General features: G+C 37.5%; 2 long non-coding RNA genes across 5 annotated transcripts in view; both read left to right on the plus strand.

The window, feature by feature from the left end:
- The window catches only part of LOC309863694, a 45656-nt gene that overhangs the window by 3907 nt on the left and 23041 nt on the right, over positions 1-18708 (plus strand). Inside the window, exons 2-3 of the long non-coding RNA XR_014311182.1 lie at positions 8177-8259; positions 13738-14066. This is a non-coding gene — a long non-coding RNA (uncharacterized lncRNA). The remainder of the gene's footprint in view (positions 1-8176; positions 8260-13737; positions 14067-18708) is intronic.
- LOC309863700 overlaps positions 1-18708 on the plus strand; it is a 78609-nt gene that overhangs the window by 3587 nt on the left and 56314 nt on the right. The gene's annotated exons all lie outside the window — the stretch shown is intronic.

Below are 18708 nucleotides of genomic sequence, written 5' to 3' on the forward strand. Positions count from 1 at the left end.
TCCACCCTGAAGAGTCTTAAAATTTCACTCTGTCATCTTTGTAGATACTTGTTTAATGCTGCTTTATTTTTTAGATTGTCCATAAAAACTTTATGTTAATTCATTTAGTCCTCACCACCACCTTATAAGGCAGGTATTAGTCATTTTTACATCATTTAACACATTTATTGAGAACCACTATGTGCCAGGTGCTGAATTGGGTCCTAGGAGTATATGTGTTCTCTTAAGGAAACTGAGGCTCAGGGAGGTTAACTAACCTGCCCCAGGTTATGTAGCCTGAGATTAGATCTGGAACTAGACCCTAGGTTTGTTTGGTACTCTTAATCATTATACTTTTGGCTGCCTGGTAAGGTTATATGAGTTGTGCACTGTTCAACTCCAGGGGGAGCCATTCACATCATAGTCTGTGAGAGCACCCTCTAGAGTTGTGCATTTTAGCACTGAGCCGCTGCACTGGGTAATTCTGATGTTTTGTAGCCTGTTCTGTGTTTTGTTTAAGTATAGAGAGAACATAATTTTGTACAGGAAGGACAGGATTTTCCTTGTCTTTTCCTACTGAGACTCAGGATTTTGAAGGTCTGATGCTGTGTGTTGGGGAGAGTCTATAGTGTTACCTGGTGCCTTCCCATGTAGGAAGTTAGAGCTCACTGCCCCCTGCATGTACCCATACCTTTCTTGCTCAGATAGCATTTTTTGCCTATTTATGGATCCTCAGGAAATATTTTTATCACATTTCACATATCACATTTTTATATATCATGATCCAGCAAACACACACAAACACATATAATTTAAGTGCATTTAAGGATAGGGCAGCCAAGTCCTGATGGGGCTGTAGCAATAAGCCACCACTACCCTCTCTCTCTTACTCCTGGGTAACCATTGATCACTTAAAGAAAAACAAACCGTTTAGGAAGAAGTCAGCTCAATGCATTTCAGGCAAAAAGTTTACAAAACAGAGCTGGATGGCTCAGTTGGTTAAATGTCTGCCTTCAGCTCAGGTTGTGATCTTGGGTTCCTAGGACAGAGCCCAGTATGGGCTCCCTGCATGGGCACCCTGATCAGCAGGAAGTCTGCTCCTCCCTCTCTCTCTCTGCCCTTCCCTCCCTCCTGCTCTAGTGCATGCATGCACTCTCTCAAATAAAATCTTCAAAAAAATTTTTATAAAATAATATCTCCTTGATATGTGAATTCTGATATTTTCTAGTCTAGTCAATTTTATTTAAAAATATTCTGATCTTGGGGTTCCTGGGTGGCTCAATTGGTTGGGTGGCCAACTGTGGATTTCGGCTCAGGTCATAATCCCAGGGTCCTGGGACCAAGCCCCAGGACAGGGTCTGGGCTCAGTGGGGAGACTGCTTAAGGATTCTCATTCTCGCTCTCCTTCTGCCCCTTCCCCTGCTTGCATGCCCACACGTTCTCCCTCTCTCTCAAATAAATATATAAAAATCTTAAAAATATATATTTTGGTCTTTACTTGATAAATTGATTTTACAACCCACCACTAAATCCTGACCTACAATTTGAAAACGTGTTCTCTCCACTAGAGATAGTGTTGTACTTTTAGCTTGTTCCCACCAGAAAGAAATCAATAGCATTTGTACACTTGAAGATCTTTAAAATCACTTATAAAAATGTTAAATAAGACTGGGGCACCTGGGTGGCTTAGTTGGTTAAGCCTCTGCCTTTGGCTCAGGTCATGATCCCAGGGTCCTGGGTCTGAGCCCCACATCAGGCTCTCTGCTCAGCGGGGAGCCTGCTTCCCCCCCACCATATTGCCCCACTCTCTGCTTACTTGTGATCTCTGTCTGTTAAATAAAAAAATAAAATCTTCAAAAAAAAGTTAAATAAGACTGTTGGCCTGGTTGAATTCAATGTTATTAATGTCTCTATTCAGGATATCCTTGCCTTATGCTCAAATGTAGAAGAAAAATATTCAGAGTTTCATCAATACATATAATGTTATATGTTGGAGAAATGTAGTTCCTTCATTTAGCTGAGGATGTTTTCTGCTAATACTAGATCTCTGAGAGAGTTTATCATGAAAAGATGTTAAAGTTGTCAAATGCTTTTCCTGCATCAAATAAACACTCATGTTTTTTCTTTCATTTTGTTACAGTCTTTTCAATGTTATACCAACCTTGAATTCCTGAAAATAAGCCTATCTTGATCAATGTATTATTCTTATTTTTATTGCTAGATTTGATCTGGTAGTATTTGCTAGGGATTTTTGTGTCTATGATTGTGAAGGGTATACATCTGTAGTTTTTCTTTTCTTGTAGTCTTTGTTAGGTTTCCATGTCACAGCAGTGCTGGCCTTATAAAACAAGTTGGGAAATTTTTCTCCTTTTTTCTGAAAGAGCTTAGGTAGGATTTGGTACTATTTCTTTCCTAAGCAGTAGGAAAAGCTGGCTGGGCCTGGAATTTTCTTCAGGGGAAGGTTTTTACTATGTATACATTTTCTTTAACAGAAGTTAGACATTTAAAATTTTTATTTTGGGGAATAAAAAAGTGCCTGGGTGGCTCAGTTGGTTAAGCATCTGCCTTTGGCTCAGGTCATGATTTTAGGGTCCTAGCATGGAGCCCTGGCTCCAGATCAGCAGGGAGTCTGCTTCTCTTTCTCCCTCTTCCCCTCTCCCCACCCCATGCAATCTCTCTCTCTCTCTCTGTTTCAAATAAATAAAATCATGGGTGCCTGGATGGCTCAGATGGTTAAGCGTCTGCCTTTGGTTCAGGTCATGATACCGGGATCCTGGGATCGAGTACTGCATTACTCTGCAGGGAGCCAGCTTCCCTCTGCCTCTCTCTGTCTCTCATGAATAAATAAACAAAATCTTTAAAAAAAATTTTTTTAAAATAAAATCTTTAAAAGAATACAAATACAATTTTTATTCTTTTCTCAGTTCTGGTAATTTTTGTTTTTTTAAGGAATTTGTCTATTTCATTGAAATTTGTTAATATATTGGTAAAAAGTTTTATCCCTCTAATGTCTATATAATCTAAAGATATAAACACTTTCTATTCTTTTAAACATTTTTGGTTAATTTGTGTGGGTTTTTTTTCTTGATCATCTTGCTAAGAGTTATATTAATTGTATTCATTTTACAAATATCCAAATTTTGATTTTGTTTTGATTTTCTCAATTGTTCATTTTAAAGTTGATCAGTTTTCTTTCTTATTTTTCTTATTCCCTTTCTTCTAGCTATTTTGCATTTAATTTGTTCTGATGTTTCTGGTTTCTTGTGGTATAAGGTAATAACACTGATTTTTTAAACCTTTGTTCTTACAAGTATTTAAAGCTAAGATTTTTCCTGTGAAAGCCTTGCTTTCACAGAACCCCACAATACGGGGTATTTGTATTTTACTTATTATTCAGGTCAAAATATGTACTAATAGTTATTATCAGTTTTCTTTGATTCATGGGTTATTTTCGAAGGTATTGTTTAATTCCCAAATATGTGAAAATTTTCTAAAAAACCTTTTTCTTTTTGTTTTGAAATAACTATAGAATCGTAGAAAGTTACAAAAATAATAGAAGTTCCATGTACCTTTTACTCAGTTTCCCCCAGTGGTACCATTTTCCATGACTATCATACAATATTAAAACAAGGAAATGAATATGGGTACAATCCAGATAGTTTTGGATTTTCACCCATTTTACTTGCACTCACTTGTGTGTGTCTGTATATGTATAGTTGTATGCAGTTTTATCACATGTGTAGATTACTATAACTACTGTCACCATCAAGATGCAGAACTGTCCTACACTACAAAGTCCCATCATGAAACCTCTTTATAATCATACCAGTTCCTTTCCCCTCTCCTATCTCTAATATCTGGCAACCAGTAATCTGTTAATCTGTTCTCCATCTCTGTAATATTATCATTTTAAGCATATTGTAAAAATGGAATCATATAGTTGTAATCTTTCGAGATTGAAACATTTTTTCCACTCACCGTAATCTCTTGAGATCTATCCAACTGGTCACATGTATCAACAGTAAATTTTGATGAGTCATGTTCCTTGATGTCTCTGTGCCATGATTTATTTACCCATTCACCCACTGAAGGGCAGTGGAGTTGTTCTAGGTTTCTGTGATTATAAAACTACTGTGAATACTTTTCTACATGTTTTGGGTGGACATGTTTTTTCTCTGAGATAAATCCTGCACCATATGATAATGTACATTTGCAAAGAAACTGACCAACTGTTTACAGGAGAGGCTATCCCATTTTACCTTCACAATTGCAATTTATGAAAGATCTAGTTTCTCTTTATCTGTACCCACATTTGCTATTGTTACTGTTGTTTTCTTTTAAGGATTCTTATTTATTTGTGTGTGAGAGAGAATACCAACACGGGGAGGGGCAGAGGGAGAAGCAAACTCCCTGCTGAGCAGGGAGCCCCCTGCGGTACTCCATGCACGGACCCTGGGATCATGACCTGAGATGAAAGCAGACACTTAACTGATGGAGCATCCCAGCTATTGTCACTATTTTTAACTTGATCTTTTCCAGATAAGTGTATAATGCCAGGTATCTTTTCATGCTGGTTTCTAATTTACTACTATTGGGTCAGAAGATATAATCTATTGGATTTTAATTCTTTGAATTTATTAAGATCTCTTTCATTACCCAGAATATAGTCTATCTTGAATGTTCTCTGTGGGTTTGAAATCATGCATATTCTGTGGTTGGATGCAATATTTTTATTAAGTTGGTATTTTATCAAGTTGGTTACAGTGCTATTCAAATATGCCTTTCTACTAAGTTTTTCCCCTCTCTGCATCCTAAAATTAGAGACAGAAGTATTAAAATCTCTCCAAGTATGAATGAAGAGTTGTCCATTTGTGTCATTTTTTCTTTATGCATTTTGGAACTCTGTTCTTAGTTGTAAGTGCATTTAGGATCGACATGCCTTGATGACTTTATTCTCTTATCATTAAAATTTTCCCTCTTTCCTTATAGCATTATTCTTATGCTAAAGTCCAGTATTCTTCTTCTCTCTTTGTCTGATATTAATAATACAGCCGCACTGGCTTTTGTTGTTATTGCTGTGCTTTAAGTAGGCTCCTTGCCTGATGTGGAACTTGAACTCACGATCCTGAGATCAAATCACATGCTCTAGCAACTAAGCCAGCCAGCTACCTCTACACTGGCTTTTTTATACTAGTCTTTGCATGATACATTTGTTTCTACTCTTATGCATGAAACATTTGTTTCTACTCTTAGGCTTTTCAACTTATGCCTTTTTAATTGAATTGTACCTTATAAAACCACATGTTGTTGGATCTTGCTTTTATATCGTGACAATCTTTGCCTTTTTATCACAGAGTTTAGTATATTTATATTTGAGGTAATCATTAATATAGTTGGGTTGAAATCTCCCATCTTGATATCTATTTTTTCTACATACCCCATTTATTCTTTGTTTCTGTTTCTACTTTCCTGCCTTCTTTTGGGTATATTGCATTTTTAAATCTCCTTTTTAAAAGTATACTTCTTTGTAGTATATTCTAATGGCTGTTTGTGAGCAGTGGTTCTTAAACTTTACATGAATTACAAAGCAGCTGGAAGTCTTATTAAAACATAGTTTTCTGGGCCATATCCTCAAAGTTTCTTACTGAGTAGGTCTGTGACAGAGGTCAAAAACTTGCATGTCTGATAAGTTCTCAGATGCAATTAATGATGTATGTCTGGGTACTATACTTTGGTGATCTCTGCCCTAAAGATTATACTCTATATCTTTAAGTTATCTCTATCTACGTTCAAATAATATGCTGAAAAATACTATTATATAATTTTACAGATATGTAAGAACCTTACAGCAATATAATTCTATTTATTCCTCCTCTTAACCTTGGTGCTCTTGTTATTTGTATTTTACTTCTGCATAAATTATAAAGATTTATATATAGCTTTAAACACTCAATAGTATTTTTAAATATCATGCATATGGATAAAAAGATATAGATGTAGATATATTACTTTAAAAAGGGCTTCAAAGGGGTGCCTGGGTGGCTGAGTTGGTTAAGCATCTGCCTTCAGTTCAGGTCATGATCCCAGGGTCATGGTATTGAACCTCACATCGGGATCCCTGCTCAATGGGAAGTCTGCTTCTCCCTCTCCCTCTGTGATCTCTCTTGTGCTCTCTCCTCCCCCCAAATAAATAAATCTTTAAACATTTTTTAAAAAATAAAAGGCCTTTGGGGCACCTGGGTGGCTCAGTGGGTTAAAGCCTCTGCCTTGGGCTCAGGTCATGATCCCAGGGTTCTGGAATCGAACCCCGAATCAGGATTTTTGCTCAGCAGGGAGCTGCTTCCTCCACTCTGCCTGCCTCTCTGCCTACTTGTGATCTCTGTCTGTCAAATAAATAAATAAAATCTTTAAAAAAAAAGAAAAAGGTCTTTAACATTTACCCATCTATTTACCCTTTCTGGTGCTCTTCACCTTTTGCAGATCTGAGTTTCCTTCTGATATCCTTTCTGTTCTAAAATGTTTGTGTTAGCTTTTCTTGTAGTATTGGTCTGCTGCAGGTGAATTCTCACAACTTTCGTCTGTCTGAAAATGAATTTATGAATTTATCTCACCTTCATTTTTGAAGCATATTTTCACTGGTTATGAAATTCTAGTTTGATGATGTTTTTCTTAGCACTTTAAGGGTATTCTATTGTCTTCTGGCCTCCACTGATTCTAGTGAAAAGTCAGCAGTTATTTATATCATCAGTCCCTTAAGCTTCTACCTATTTATCCCCTTTCAGATTTACCACTTCCCATTGCTTTTCGGCAATTTTGCTCTGATTTATTTAGGTGTGGCTTTCTCTGTTTTTATTCTACTTGGGGTGTGCTGAGTTTCTTGGTTCTGTAAGTTGATATTTTTCATCAGTTTTGCTAAGCCTTAGCTGACAAAGCCTCAGTGATTTCTTCTGTCATGTTATCTCTTCTCGTATTTCTGGGACACAATTTACACATTAGGTTTTTGAAATTAGCCCCAACCCGGTCAAATTCTCAGTTTCCTCTGCTCTTGAGACTGCTACTAAGCTCATATAATGAACTTATTTTTTAAAAAAAATTTTATTAGCATATACCCCAGTGGTACAGGTCTGTGAGTTGTCAGGCTTACACACTTCATAGCACTCACCATAGCACATACTGTCTCCACTGTCCATAACCCAACCATCCTCTCCATAACCCCCTCCCGCCCCAAACCTCAGTTTGTTTTGTGAGATTAAGAGTCTCTTATGGTTTGTCTCCCTCCCAATCCCATCTTGTTTCATTTATTCCTTCCCTACTCCTAAATCCCCCACTTTGCCTTTCAAATTCCCCATATCAGGGAGATCATGAGATAATTGTCTTTCTCTGATTGACTTATTTTGCTCAGCATAATACACTCTAGTTCCATCCCATTGTGGCAAATGATAAGATTTCATTTCTTTTGATGGCTCCTTAGTATTTCATTGTATATATATACCACATCTTCTTTATTCATTCATCTGTTGATGGACATCTAGGTTCTTTCCATAGTTTGGCTATTTTGGACATTGCTGCTATAAACATTCGGGTGCATGTACCCCTTTGGATCACTACATTTGTATCTTTAGGGTAAATACCCAGTAGTGTGATTGCTGGGTCGTAGGGTAGTTCTATTTTCAGCTTTTTGAGGAACCTCCATGCTGTTTTCCAGAGTGGCTGCACCAGTTTGCATTCCCACCAATAGTGTAGGAGGGTTCCTCTTTCTCTGCATCCTCACTAACATCTGTTATTTCCTGATTTGTTAATTTGAGCCATTCTGACTGGCATGAGGTGGTATCTCATTGTGATTTTGATTTGTATTTTCCTGTATTTTGTATTTGTATTTTCCTGAGTGATTTGGAACACTATTTCATGTGTCTATTGGCCATCTGGGTGTCTTCTTTGCAGGAATGTCTGTTCATGTCCTCTGCCCATTTCTTGATTGGATTATTTGTTCTTTGGGTGTTGAGTTTGATAAATTCTTGATAGATTTTGGATACTAGCCCTTAATCTGATATGTCGTTTGCAAATATCTTCTCCCGTTCTGTCAGGTGTCTTTAGTTTTGTTGTCTGTTTCCTTTGCTGTGCAAAAGCTTTTGATCTTGACAAAGTCCCAGTTGTTCATTTTTGCGCTTGTTCCCCTTGCCTCTTGTGATGTTTCTAGGAAGAAGTTGCTGTGGCTGAGGTCGAAGAGGTTGCTGCCTGTGTTCTCCTCAAGGATTTTATGGATACCTGTCTCCCGTTGAGGTACTTCATCCATTTTGAGTCTATTTTTGTGTGTGGTGTAAGGAAATGGTCCAGTTTAATTTTTCTGCATGTGGTTTTCCAATTTTCCCAATCCCATTTGTGAAGAGACTGTCTTTTACCCATTGGACATTCTTTCCTGCTTTGTCGAAGATTAGTTGACCATAGAGTTGAGGGTCTATTTCTGGGCTCTCTGTTCAGTTCCATTGACCTATGTGTCTTTTTTTTTTTTTTTTGCCAGTACCGTACTGTCTCAATAATAACAGCTTTGTTATAGAGCTTGAAGTCCGGAATTGTGATGCCACCAACTTTGGCTTTCTTATTCAACATTCCTCTAGCTATTCAGGGTCTTTTCTGGTTCCATATAAATTTTAGAATTATTTGTTCCATTTCTTTGAAAAAAATGGGTGGGATTTTGATAGGGATTGCATTAAATGTGTAGATTGCTCTAGGTAGCATAGACATTTTCACAGTATTTGTTCTTCCATTCCATGAACATGGAATGTTTTTCCATTTCCTTGTGTCTTCCTCAGTTTCTTTCATGAGTGCTTTATAGTTTCCTGAGTACAGATTCATTGCCTCTTTGGTTAGGTTTATTCCTAGGTTATCTTATGGTTTTGGGTGCAGTTGTAAATGGGATTGACTCCTTAATTTCTCTTTCTTCTGTCTTGCTGTTGGTGTATAGAAATGCAACTGCTTTCTGTGCATTGATTGTATATTCTGACACTTTACCGAATTCCTGTACAAGTTCTAGCAGATTTGTAGTGGAGTCTTTTGTGTTTTCCACATAAAGTATCATATTGTCTGCAAAGAGTGAGAGTTTGACTTATTCTTTGCCTATTTGGACGCCTTTTATTTCTTTTTGTTGTCTGATTGCTTAGGCTAGGACTTCTAGTACTATGTTGAATAGCAGTGATGATAGTGGACATCCGTGCTGTGTTCCTGACCTTAGGGGGAAAGATGTCAGTTTTTCCCCATTGAGAATGATATTCACTGTGGGTTTTTCGTAGATGGTTTTAGTGATATTGAGGTACGTACCTTCTATCCCCACTATGTGAAGAGTTTTGATCAAGAAAGGATGCTGTACTTTGTCAAATGCTTTTTCAGCATCTATTAAAAGTATCATATTATTCGTGTTCTTTCTTTTATTAATCTATTATATCACATTGATTGATTTGCAAATGTTGAACCAACCTTGCAGCCCTGGAATAAATCCTGCTCGATCGTGGTGAATAATCTTTTTAATGTACTGTTGGATCCAATTGGCTAGTATTTTGGTGAGAATTTTTCATCTGTGTTTGTCAAGGATATTGGTCTGTCATTCTCCCCTTTGATGGGGTCTTTGTCTGGTTTTTGGATCAAGGTAATGCCGGCCTCATAAAATGAGTTTGGAAGTTTGCCTTCCATTTCTATTTTTTTGGAACAGTTTCAGGAGAATAGGAATTAATTGTTCTTTAAATATTTAGTATAATTCCCCTGGGAAGCTGTCTGGCCATGGCTCTTGTTTGTTGAGAGATTTTTGATGACTGCTTCAATCTCCTTACTGGTTATGGGTCTGTTCAGGTTTTCTCTTTCTTCCTGGTTCAGTTGTGGTAGTTTATATATCTGTAGGAATGTATCCATTTCTTCCAGATTGTCAAATTTGTTGGTGTATAGTTGCTCATAATATGTTCTTATAATTATTTATACTAATTTGGTGTTGGTCGTGATTTCTCCTCTTTAATTCATGATTTTATTAATTTGGGTCCTTTCTTGTTTCTTTTTGAAAAGTTTGGCCAGGGGTTTATCAATCTTATTAATTCTTTAAAAGAACCAGCTCCTAGTTTCATTGATTTGTTCTACTGTTTTTTGGTTTCTATTTCATTGATTTCTGCTCTGGTCTTTATTATTTCTCTTCTCCTTCTGGGTTTAGGCTTTCTTTGATTTCTTCCTCCATGTCCTTTAGGTGTAGGGTTAGATTGTGTACTTGAGACCTTTCTTGTTTCTTGGGAAAGGCGTGAATCACTATATATTTTCCTCTCAGGACTGCCTTTGCTGTGTCCCACAGATTTTGAACAGTTGTGTTTTCATTATCATTTGTTTCCATGAATTTTTTTCAATCTTTAATTTCCTCGTCGACCCATTCATTCTTTGGTAGGATGCTCTTTAGCCTCCATGTATTTGAGTTCTTTCCAAATTTCCGCTTGTGATTGAGTTCTAGCTTTAGAGTATTGTGGTCTGACAATATGCAGGGAATGATCCCACTCTTTTGGGACCAGTTGAGACCTGATTTGTGACCCAGGATGTGACCTATTCTGGAGAATAAGTTCCATGTGCAGTAGAGAAAAATGTGTATTCTTTTTTGGGGGAATGGAGTGTTCTGAATAAATGTGTGATGTCCATGTGCCCCAGTGTGTCATTTAAGGCCTTTATTTTCTTGTTGATGTTTTGCTTAGATGATCTCTCCTTTTCAGTGAGTGGGGTGTTAAAGTCCCTTACTATTATTCTGCTATTGTTGATGTGTTTCTTTGATTTTGTTATTAATTGGTTTATATAATTGGCTGCTCCCATGTTAGGGGCAGAAATATGTAAAATTGTTAGATCTTCTTGTTGGACAGACTCTTTGAGTATGATATAGTGTCCTTCTTCATTTCTTATTATAGTCTTTGGCTTAAAATACAATTTATCTGATAAAGGATTGCCACCCCAGCCTTCTTTTGATGTCCATTAGCATGGTACATTGTTTTCCACCCCCTCACTTTAAATCTGGAAGTGTCTTTGGGTCTAAAATGAGTTTCTAGTAGACAGCATATTGATGGGTTTTGTTTTTTATCTATTCAGATACCCTGTATCTTTTGATTGGGGCATTTATCCCATTTATATTCAGGGTAACTATTGAAAGATATGAATTTAGTGCCATTGTATTGCCTGTATGGTAACTATTACTGTATATTGTCTCTGTTCCTTTCTGGTCTACTACTTTTAGGCCCTCTCTTTGTTTAGAGGACCCCTTTCAATAATTCTTGTAGGACTGGTTTGGTTTTTACAAATTCTTTTAGTTTTTGTTTGTTCTGGAAGCTTTTTATCTCTCCTCTTTTCAATGATAGCCTAGCTGGATATAGTATTCTTGGCTGCACGTTTTTCTCGTTTAGTGCTCTGAATATATCATGCCAGTTCTTTCTGGCCTGCCAGAAAGGTCTCTGTGGATAAGTCTGCTGCCAATCTAATATATTTATAATTGTACATTACAGACTTCTTGTCCCTGGCTGCTTTCAGGATTTTCTCTTTGTCACTTACTTGAAGTTTTACTATTAAATGATGGGGTGTGGACCTATTTTATTGATTTTGAGGGGGATTCTTTGTGACTCCTGGATTTTGATGCTTGTTCCCTTTGTCATATTTGGGAAATTCCCTACTATAATTCACCCCAATATAACTTCTGCCCCCCTCTTTTTCTTCTTCTTTTGGGATCCCAATTATTCTAGTATTGTTTCATCCAGTGGTATCACTTATCTCTTGAATTCTCCCCTGGTGGTCCAGTAGTTGTTTGTCTTTCTTTTGCTCAGCTTCTTTATTCTCCATCATTTAGTCTTCTATATCACTAATTCTCTCTTCTGCCTCATTTATCCTAGTAAGAGCCTGCATTTTTTACTGCACCTCATTAATAGCTTTTTTGATTTCAGCTTGGTTAGATTTTAGTTCTTTTATTTCTCCATAATGGGCTTTTATTTCTCCAGACAGGTTTCCCTAATATCTTCCATCCCTTTTTCAAGCCCAGCTAGCACCTTGAGAATCGTCATTCTGAAATCTGGAGCTGACATATTACCAATGTCCTTATTGGTTAGGTCTCTACCCTTCTGTATTGCCTCTTGTTCTTTTTTTTGTGGTGAGTTTTTCCACATTGTTATTTTATCCAGATAAGAATAGGAGAAAAAAAAATACTAAAAGGGTGGCAAAGACCCCAGAAAAATGTCCGCTAACCCAATCAGAGAGACCCGCAATTGTGGGGTGAAAAAAGGGGGTAGAAAGAAATTTAAAAATTAAAAAAAATACATATAATTTAAATTTATATATATATGACTGGTGAATAGAACAGAAGAACCCACTTGGTTTTGGGTGTATTTTGGTCTCTTAGAAGAAACTACCTTCCAAATTTTAAAGAAAGAGTATACATATACATATATTTCTATATTATTATATACATAATTCTATATATAATATATATTATAATATGCTCTTATTTTGGTGTGTGTATGTATATGTATATGATATATGTATATATATGTATATATAAATAATATATAATTATATATATTATTATAATATGTATGTTATAACATTATAATATATATTATATTTATATATAAAATAATATATTTTAATATTATAATATATAAGTAATATTACACATTATTTATATATTTATATATGTATATATTATTTATAATTATAAATATATTATTATACTATATATTATTATAATATGTATAATATATTAATATTATGTTATACATATATAATATAATATTAATATATTGTAGTATATTATATTAAATATGTATAATTATATTTTATCATATAATACATTATATATTTATATTATTATTTATATATTATTATATATAATAATACATAATTATATATAATATATATACATACATATATATGTATATATGTATATACATATATATACATATAAATAAGAGCAAACACAATGAAGGGATGGAATATGACTGTAAAGAAAATAAAATAAAGAAAAAATTCTAAAAATGGAATTGATAAGTTGGTTGGAAAAAGAAAGTGGAGAGAATTTGCTCAGGCTGGAGACTAGAACAAAGTCCTGTGCTAGATTTAGGGTATATTTTGATCTATTGGAAGAAATTGTATCTGAAAACTTTTTTAAGAAAAAACACTATATGTATGGGGCGCCTGGGTGGCTCAGCGGGTTAAGCCACTGCCTTCAGCTCAGGTCATCATCTCAGGGTCCTGGGATCGAGTCCCACATCGGGCTCTCTGCTCAGCAGGGAGTCTGCTTCCCTTCCTCTCTCTCTGCCTGCCTCTCTGCCTACTTGTGATCTCTCTCTGTCAAATAAATAAATAAATAAATCTTTAAAAAGAAAAAAAGAAAGGAAAAGCACTATATGTATACAAAAAATAAAGTTAAGTACAATGAAGGATAAAATATGACTGTAACAATGAAGGTTTAAAAAGATTTTTTTTTTTAGGAAGGTATTGTTAGGGTAAACTCGTTAAAAAATGTTAAAAGAGGAAAGAAGAAAAGTTAAAAAAATTAGAATAACAAAAAATAAAATTAAAAAATCAAATTAATTTCACAAGACTAAAGAACCATGGGGGAAAGGCCATGAATTCCATGCATTGCTTTCCCCTCCTCTGGAATTATGCCGTTCTCCTTGGTCAATGAGCTTGGTCTTGGCTGGATGTTTTTGCTGATCTTCTTGGGGAAGAGCCTGTTGCAGTGATTCTCAAATGTCTTTGTCCTAGGCGAAATTACACTGTCCTTGCCACGGGCAGGCTAAGTAATCTGCTCAGGCTCGCTCCCAGGAGTTTTTGTTCCCTGAACACTTTCTGTCGAGCCCTGGATGACGGGAATGAAAATGACGGCCTCCCAATCTCCAGCCCGGAGGAGCTGAGAGTTCGGGGCCTCACTCCTCAATGCACCCTTGGAGAAACATGCTCAACCACTCCCGTCTCCCTGACCTCTGGCCACACTCCGTGCTCACCCAGTCTGTGACCAAAGCCTTTCTCTCTCTGGCACATGGCCCCATTTGGAGTCTCTAAACCCAGCAGATTCCTGCCTCCTGAGAAGACAGGTGAGTCTCCCCAGATCTGCCACTTTTGAGGTCCCCACTCAAAGAGCAGTGGTCCGACTCTGTTGTGGATAACAGTTTAAAGTAACCCCGAGCTAAGAGCTCACTCCTTAGCTCCGTCTCAGTATTTGGCTTCCCCACTCTGAAACCTGTGAGCTTTGCTACACTCAGACACCCCTGATCCTTCTGTGACTCTGTGTGACCTGAGACCACACTATCCCCATGAGGGCTCCACCCCCCCACCCCCACCCCCACCCCCACTTAGCCTCTGGAGTGATGTCCCTCAGTGGAGCAGACTTTTAAGAGTTTGAATTTTGTGCTCCGCTGCTCCACTGCTTGTTGGGAGCCGGCCCCTCCCCCTGCTGTCTTCCCATTGCTTCAGATTCACTTCTCCACACATCCTACCTTTCAGAAAGTGGTCGATTTTCTGTTCTTAGAACTGCTGCCCTTCTTCTCTTCGATCCCCTGTTGGGTTTGTAGGTGTTTGGAATGGTTTGATAACTGTCTAGCTGAACTCCTGCAACCTGATGTTATTTCAGTCTGCTACTCCACCATCTTGACTCCTCACCCTAATGAACTTATTTTTGATATTGTGTTTTTCATTTGTAGAATTTCCATATGGTTTTTTTTTTCTAGTTTCCACTGCTGTGTTGAAATTCCCCACTTCTTCATACATGTTGCCTTCCTTTCCATGCAATCTCTTAAGATTTTAGTATCATAGGTATTTTGGATTTTAGTATGCCTCCTCAATAATTTCAACTTTTAGGCTCTTTCTGGATCTGCTTCTGTTGCTTTTTTTTTTTTTTTTACCTCCTGTATTAACTGCAAGATACATTTTGTCACTTTTCTGACATTTTAGATTTTTTTTTTTTATTGTGTGCTTCATATTTTGAAGGAAAGGAAAGTAGAATACAACGTAAATATTTACCTTCAAAAAGAGAAATCCTCTTCTTCCATGAGAGGCTGAGTCAGTCTGATCTGTAGTTGAGCTGGGCCCAGGATTTGTTATAGATTTAGTTGGAATCATTTCCCTGCTGTGTTCAGGGTGAGATTTGACTTCCCCTTCAGTAGAGCTTGAGATCTGAGCACTGATGAGGTTCTTGAGACTGACCTGTACTTCAAAACCAAGCTAGCAGGTATGAGAACTGGGGGATGTCTCTTCCTGTTCTATTGCCTGGCTGTTAGCTTTCTGATTTCTCTTTGCCATTTAACCCCTACTTCTGCCCCTCTAGAGATCTCCCCCAGCCCATTCATCCTTTTCAGTCCTTTGCAAATCCCTGGACTTTGTGAAAGACAAAAATGACTCAAGGAGTACTCCTTGGCCCTTGTTCCCTGCCTCCAACTTTGGCAAACTGTTTCCATCCCTCTGTAAGGATGTGGGCGAGGAAGAGTTAGAGAGGTCTGTAGACTTGCTCTGTGACGATGGCCCCTCAGCCCACAGACAGCCTTTGCAAGTCTATTAACATTTCTCTTCACCCTTGCTGATCACAAAACGTGCTTTGCTCCGCCATTCCACTAGAGCTGACAATGGCCATGGGTCTCCTCTCTTCCATGTAAAGCCAGTCACTTTGAGTTCAGTATGGTTAGATTTCTTTATTCCATCAGTTCTCTGATGGGCTTTAAAAATCAGATATTTGGGGCGACTGGGTGGCTCAGTGGGTTAAGCTGCTGTCTTCGGCTCGGGTCGTGATCGAGTCCCGCATTGGGCTCTCTGCTCGGTGGGGAGCCTGCTTCCCTCTCTCTCTCTGCCTGCCTCTCAGTGTACTTGTGATTTCTCTCTGTCAAATAAATAAATAAAAAATCTTTAAAAATCAGATATTTTTGGTGCACCTGGATGGCTCAGTCAGCTAAGCATCGACTTTTGATTTGGCTCAGGTCGTAATCTCAGGGTCATGAGATCACAACCTGTTTCAGGGTCTGGGCTGGGCATGGAGCCTGATTAAGATTCTCTTTCTCCCTCTGCCTCTGCTCTTCCCCCACTGCTTGTGCTCTTCTCTTTCTTAAAAAAAAGAAAGAAAGAGAGAGAGAGAGAGAGAAAGATCAATGATTGTTTTGTGCTTTCCTGACTTTTTTAGTTGTTAGGGTGACAGGGACATTCTCCTGTAACCTATGTGACCTATAAACAGAAGTTCCCCCGGATAACTCTTACCAGAGATGAAAACCTGGTCAGGGATATTAAGGAACCCAGTGGATTGGCAGTAATTGAAAACCTGAAAGATGACACCAGTGTGGGGATCTGACAAAATAGGGGAGGGCAAAGGTGCACTGTGACCCATCAAGCACTGATAAAATCACACATAACACACAACACCTATATATACACACACACACAAGACTGAGAGGAGACTATGGCAAAAAGGAGATGCTTTGGCAGCCAGCAAGTGGTACTTTCAGAGAATGGACAGTGCACATAATTATGTTGGTGTCTTCTTTGGACAATGCCCACGCCCTCATCTGTCTCTCTTGGAGCAGTGATTCTCACATTTTACTCTGCATGCAAATCACCAGGGCTTCTTGTTAAAGTTCTGATTCTCTCTCAGCAGGTCCAGGGCTGGGCTTGAGATGCTGCCTTTCTAACAAGCTCCCAGATCATGCTGATGATACAGGCATAGTGAGGTCCTCAAGTACAGACACCTGCATTTTTAGGTGGTTAATAGCAATAGAACTTAATTGTCTGTGGTGAGGTGAGTTTACAGTATAAAGGACAGGGGAAGGATTTTAATTGAGTAACCAAGTAAAACGAACAGTCCAGGATGCCCATGAAGTCCATAGAATGCGGTTTACAGACACACCAAATGTAGAGAAAATATATGTTGAGGAAGCATTTCCTGTTGAGGAGCTCCAGCAAGAGGCAAGCCTACAAGTCATCAAACTGACTCCTTTGGTGGGGATGTAAGTTTGTTGGCTGGTGGGCAGCCATCCTGGGAGCTAGAGTAAGGAGCATTGCAAGGAAGGAGAAAGGATGTATGGAGAGGGTTAGGGTAGCTCTCTAGGAGCCCAGCCAAGAGTTTGGCTCTGTATATGGAGTGGTGGGGATTGCAGAGAATATTCATCAAGTGGTTACAAATGAGTTACAAAACCACATGGATTTGTTTTTACAAAGAAGAGACTTACCAACTGGAATTTCATGGCTCTGATATCAGCTGTTGGTCCTATATTATTTACAGGACTAACAATGCACCAATAGCAGAGAAAATAAAATTTCCTTCATTTTCTGTACTTAGTAATGCAGTACTAATCTCAAAAAGATGATTATGGTCCAGATTGCCTTGTTAGGAAGAAAGCATGGAGAGCTCTGAAAAATCATAATAAACCAGCTGACTATAAAGATTCAGTTTAATAAAATTTCATTCAAAGAAATGTGGAGGGAGGTAGTCTAAAGTTTTGATGACATCCTAGTCAAAGAAATTTTAAGGGATTGCAGTATTTATTTCATCAAAAATACTTACTGAGAGTTTTCTATGTACCAGACACAGACTACGTGAATGAAATTTTCATGATAGCTCTCATGGTGCTTACAAATCTCATGGATGGCAATTTTATTACTTTGAAGCATGTAAGTAACTTGGACTAGGTAACTAATTATTGCATTCAGTTCCCTTAGGGCAACTGTTTAATGAGTAGACAAGATTATTCAAAATCACCATGATTTCTGTATACAAACAAGGGCATTTTAACAGGTAAATAATTTATTCTCTTAAGTACTTAAATCAAATGTCTTCAGATGTAATGTACCCTATTCCTTTTCCTGAGCAATGCCCCTTCCATTCAATGGCACAGATAAAGTTGAGGCTGACCACTAGCCAGTTAGGACAGTGTTCTCAAAGAGGAAGGACTTAATGAAATGGGAAATAATAAATAAGATTAATAGATTCAAGAAAGCAGAATGAAATTATTAGTAGGTAGAATCAGTGCTTTGGTGCAGTAAGACCAAGGAGGGTAAGAGACTTGTGGGAGTTATTTATAGCCTCAGTTTACTCATCTGTAAGATGGAGTAACAATAGTATCTACCTCACAGGGTCCTTGTGAGGATCAAATTAAATAATGTGTTTAAAAGACTATCACAGTGCTTGGCACATACTAATGACTCAGTATTTGTTAGTACTACTTATTTTTATTAGTAGAATGCCAATAGTTGCTTAGCATATCTGAGCATTTAGTCACATAGTTATAACTTGGACATTAGCAGTTCAACTATAATTTTCTCTGCAAAAGGTACTGACATTGACCTTGGGTTCTAAGAGTGGAATAGTTTTGTATTCCAACTGTCCATTGCTTTTGGGACCAACAGCAAGGTAACAGTTTGGGAGTCGTGAACTTTTTGCCTGATAAAAAGTAACATTCACCTTCTGTTGCCCTTCCCCAGCATGATAGTCTCTAGAATAACCTAATAGGCTTCTGTTATTGTTGTTACCAAATAAAGGAAATCTTAAGTTTTAGATTTTGGTGTATAAAAAAATAAATGATTCTGAGGAATATGAATTAATGTTTATAAGAACTGTGACTGGTCTGAAAAAAATGATTAGACCCATTTTTAAAGTATCTTCCCTTAGAATCTAAGAAAAGTCGTGGAAATTTTTAGAATTAGCCTATATAAATTCATTCCACAAAGAGTCAGGCAGTTCCATGAAGGTGTTCAGAGCTC

The sequence above is a fragment of the Mustela nivalis genome (assembly GCF_964662115.1).
Source record: "Mustela nivalis genome assembly, chromosome: 1".
Taxonomy (NCBI): Eukaryota; Metazoa; Chordata; class Mammalia; order Carnivora; family Mustelidae; genus Mustela; species Mustela nivalis.